Genomic DNA, 5,019 nt, shown 5'->3' with positions numbered 1-5,019 from the left:
ATTGGCCAGGAGCCACTGGTGGATGTACCTGACCAGGGCAGGAACCTGGAGAAGGCACGGGGAGACTTGGAAAGCTGCCAGAGGGAGCAATGTCACCAGCTTCCCCACAGAAGTGCCTCCCTTCCCACCACACTGCCATGGCCTCAAAGAGTTCCAGTGACCAGCAGGCGTGGCTTGGGAGACCAAGCAATTTCCTGGGAGCATGAAACCCTTGCCACAGGCTGCTTACTTGCTTTGGACTGGAGAAGCCCTCCTCTACGAGCATATCCAGCAGGGCAGCACTGGTCTTGGTTTTGAAGATGTGCGAATATGCTCTGAGCCCAGGACCCATGGTGCTGGTCTCTTCCGCCCGAATTTTCTTGATGAATTTGCAAACCAGCTGTAGGAGAAGGGCAAGAAGCCAGGGATGTTGCAGGGAATGCTCCAAGCGCGGTGCCAGCAGGCCCAGCCCAGGTGGGGATGGCTGCAGGTACCTGGGCTGTGCTGCGGAAGAGGCCACGGGTGGGGTCCTGCTCCTGTGTGCGCTGCAGGGCTGCACCTGGAAAAGAGCGAGCGCAGCCAGAGCTGAGGGGCTGCGGGAGAGGCCGGAGAACACGGCCCAGCCCTGCGCTCCCCAGGCAGGGACAGCCCCGGGACGCCCCAGGGGATGGAGCATGGCCCCTGCGGGGTGTCTGCCCGGCCCCTCTTCTGTCCTGTCCGTGGGTATGGGATGGGAGAAACTGGGATGGGATAAAATGGGATGAGATGGAATGGTGCCAAGTTGGCTGCAGGCACCAACCCTGTGGCCCAGCTCTGCCACTCACCTTCCTGCGGCAGCTCAGACGGCACCACCGCTTTGGTTTCATGTGCGCGGGCAGCTCCAGGGCTTTCTTCCTCCTCTTCCCCCCAGGCCACCTTGGGCGCTTTCAGGGGTCTCTGCTCCATGAAAATGACTGGATTTGTGAGGGCACCTGCAGAAGAGAAGCCTTGGGAAGGCCACAGGTCACCAAGTCCTGTGGTCTGGCCTCGAGCTCAGCTGCAGGAATAACGCCTTGGAAAGGCTCCGGGTCAGACAGGACCGAGTGTGCTGTGTGGGGGCTCCTCACGGCACCGCTCTGTCCCGTTCTGCCCTGTTGTGCGTTCCCAGCAGCTGGGCAAGCTTCTATTTCCCACGTGTCACAAAGGGCCCTTGGTCACCGGGTTCCGTTCCATGGCACCGAGACCGTGCTGCAGCGTGCCACCCAGGGCCCTTGCACACACTGCCTTCTGCCCTGGGGCCGCCCCCAGCCCAGCCAAAGTGGCCCAGGCTGGAAGGAATGCCTGGCCCCCCCAGGTGTCTAAGACAGCCCGCACAGGATCTTTAGGAAGGGCTCAGACCACCAGCAAACGCTGCCCGGCTCTGCGGGCACAGTCCTATCCCCATATCTTTCCCTGAGAGCATTTGAATTACTAAATGAGAATCATTTGAAGGGAGGACATTTACATTTTCCATTTCAGAGAAGGCTTCTGCCTTCCTTAGCAGGCACCTCTCTCTTCAAACCAAGACAATTGTTTATCATCTTGCAGATGCGCAGTTGCTGGGGAGTCCCGTTTTACACCAGGGACCCGGAGAACCATTCCCAGCAATTGGGAAAATCCTAGGTGGTCCATCCACCCACAGATGAGGTCTCCAAATGTGCCCGAAATTGGGTCCAGCTCTTAGAGGCCTAAAAGAGCAAGTCCAAGTGACTTGATGATATTTTTAGCCCAGAAAGCCCTGCAGCTGATGGCACACTTCACAATCAGCAGGGGACACAGCTAGGCCAAAGCCCAGGCCTCTGCTGGGAGCCTTTCTCCTCAAATACCCTTCAAACAAACCTCCATGCAAGTCAGTTGGGAAAGTTTCTTCAAATGATCCATTTCTGGCACATGACTACACAGGGTTAAGTGAAAGATTCTAAAGCAGCTGCTGTGGAGTCAAAGAGCCAGCACTAAGAGTCCTTGTCATCTCTTTGTAGCTAAATGCCACTTTGGGGGATTTGAGGGAGTTTGGAACGAGCTAGAGAGCAGACCTCCGAGTTTTTTAGATGATGCCATTGCTTTTTCTTCTCTTCTACATAGACAGGAAAGGTGAGTTTGGCTCACATCTGCACTGCATGGCTCACAAGGCCCGCAAGACTTGTAGTTACAAGAGCTTTGAAGGATTTCTTGGCCAAGAAGACACTGCCAAAAATAATATTTATGTTTTGGACCCAGTCTCCAATATCTCGTCTTATGGAGTCGTGCTCTCGGGGTCTCTAGCTGGTCAGAGTGACCCCGCGATATGTTAGAAAGTCTCTTTTCCCAGCCCGGCGGTTGAAGAAGGAGTCAGAGCTCTTCATTTCTCGGTCTCCAGGTTGTTTATTGTATCTTATCTATAAAATTCTTTCTCCTGTCTTTCGAGGTCCGCACAGCCAGACAGTCTAAGGCACTCTGCCTCCCGTGGGGCGGTGTTATCTTTTTATACTAAAAACAACTATGTGTACAATATTTGCCATTACTTTCCCATACATATCATCTACGTTAGAGAGTGAGCTTCTTCTCTAAACCAATCTAAAAGTGCCAACATCACAGCCGCAGATGGAGGCCAAGAAGAAGAAGGAGAAAGGCTGGACATGCCCAGATTCCTCATCTTCCCCCCTGAAGCCCCATTCTAAAACGCCCCAAAATCTATTTTTCCACTCGGTGATAAATTCACTGTCATTCTGCTTAAACCTTTGTGGCTTGTCATTCTTCCTACAAGGTTGGGAATTGTTTTTTCCAAGGGCTAAATCAAAGGCACACGGGTCTTGGGCTCTGTGCCAAGGCCTCTGAGCCCTCTGACAGGGTCTCGAGTCCTGCAGGGCAGCCAGAGGAATTTCCTGGGTTCCCACATCCTGCTACAGTGTAAGCCTCCTTAGCCAATCATGCTATGACACACAAACTTACAGCACTGCATCCTAAACTTCTTGTTTACCACTGTAACTGATTTGATTTTTTCTAGATCTTGAACTCTAAAACTCTAAACTTTCCTCCACTTCAACGTTCCTCCCCGTGTCTCTGCTATAATAAACTAGAAATCCACATTCTCGCTTCTAGCACCTAGCTTTGGGAGCCCTTTCCAAGGTCTCCCTTCAAATCCTGTGTTTAATTGTAAGCTTTTCTGACAAGACCAAAGGTCTGAGATTTCCCTGCATTTGGATTTCCAACAACACTGATGCTGTTAGTTCAAGAGTGCCCGGGATCCCTCTTGCAAGTCAACTCTGGTAGGAACAAGACGGCTGGCAGGGGGCTGCTTGTGGCCTCTGACAGCCCATTGCTTAGGGCTTGCCAGCGCCCCAGCCCCTCAGGGGCTGCCCCAGCCCGGCCAAGCTGCCCGGCAGCAGCGCCGCAGCCCCACAGCAGCTCCAGAGCAGCCCTATTCAGAGGCACCTGGGAGCCCTCAGCAAGGCAGCCAGCAGCACACGGGCAGGAGGACACGGATGCGCTTTCTGCCCGGCAGAGGGCTTGAGGCCATCTCCAGGCACTGCTCTCACAGGGATCCCCGCAGCCCCGGCCCCTGCCCACCCGCTCTGTCACCAGCACAAAGGCTTCAGCAGAACCACCACAGGCCAAGGGGCTTCTGGCCATTTTCCCTGCAACACTGCACGCCTGGGCAGCTTGCTGAGCCATGGCACCCTTCTCCCCCTCTTCCCCAATGCCCTGCGGACCCTGGGCAGCAAAAGAAAGCTCCTGGGAGTCTGTGTATTATAACATACTCTATATTTATACACTAAAGAAAAAACAAATAGAAGAAAAGAAACAGAACAATCTTTCAGAAATGGAAAATTCCCGCTGGCTCAGGTGGCCTCAGCAGACAGAGCCTCTGGGATCAGCTCTCTGCAGAGCTCCAGCAGCGCAGCCAGCCGAGCCCCGACAGACGAGGCCGTGTCCTCCATGCCCTGCAGAGCTGATCTTGCAGCCTCTGGAAGACGGAATATCGCTCACTCTGCAGTGCCTGGATGACATACAATGTTTCAAGTGCCAGATCTGACACGGCACTGCTGATGTCCTCTGTCAGGTGTTCCAGGACTGAAAGAGAAATGACAGAGCCATGGTCAGATCGCGGATCTGCGGGGAGCCGAGGAGAGCCCCCTGCCAGGGCCATCGCAGCCGGCTCTAGCCATGGCCAGGAGGGAGCAGGGACCAACGGGACCAGCCCAATGCTGCTGGCCAGGAATCGCCCAGGTGGCCCTGAAATCTCTGTGTGCTCTCCCCACGCCGCCCCTCGTCCGCACAGGGAGCAGAGCCCTCTGCAGCCGGGCCAGGGCTTGCAGCTCCCCCGGCAGCCCCCGCTGCCAGCCCGCTGCCCTCACTCACCGTGGCAGATGAGCCAGAGCTCTTCCTTCTTCCCCCTCAGGTGCCGCGCGGCCATGCCTGTGAACACAGAGCCTGTCACGGCCCCAGCGGCACAGCTCCCTGCCAGCGGCGCTGCCGGCGCTGTGGCCACACGGGCTGCTGGCCCGGCAGGGCTCAGCCCGGCCCTTGCCGCACGCTGCCGCCCCAGGGCACGGCTGCCAGAGGGCGGCGGCAGCAATGCCCGGGCCAGGCGGGGCTCCACGGCGCCGGGCCCCGCTGGCACTGCTGGGGCAGCAGGCGGGGCCGGGGCCGAGCTGCGCCGGCCGGGCCGGGGAGGGAGCCCGGGCTCGGGACTCACCCGCGAACCTGACGGCCGCCGCTCGCAGGGGCTCCTGTGGGCTCTGCAGGTAGGGCAGGACCCGGCGCAGGTGCTCGGCCGCTCGCCTCCTGTCCTCTGCCAGCTGCAGAGAGCGGCAGGAGGGAAGGGTTGGCGCGGGCTCAGCCCCTGGGCCAGGCGCTGCCTGCGCCCCGCCCTGGCCTCCCCTGCCCGCACAGCCCTGAGGCGCGGCCAGCAGCCGCTGGCGCCGGGCTCCTGAGGGGAGAGGCAGAGGGCCGGCTGCTGCCGGGGAGCCGCGGTGCCGGCCCGCAGCCCCGCAGCCCCTCCGGGCCGGGGCTCCATCGGCCCCGGTTCGGGCCCAAGGGAGC

The sequence above is a fragment of the Melozone crissalis genome, unplaced genomic scaffold, assembly GCF_028551555.1.
Source record: "Melozone crissalis strain CALT ecotype California unplaced genomic scaffold, PUWL_Pcris_2 ptg000192l_1, whole genome shotgun sequence".
NCBI lineage: Eukaryota > Metazoa > Chordata > Aves > Passeriformes > Passerellidae > Melozone > Melozone crissalis.
This window is presented reverse-complemented; position numbering follows the sequence as displayed.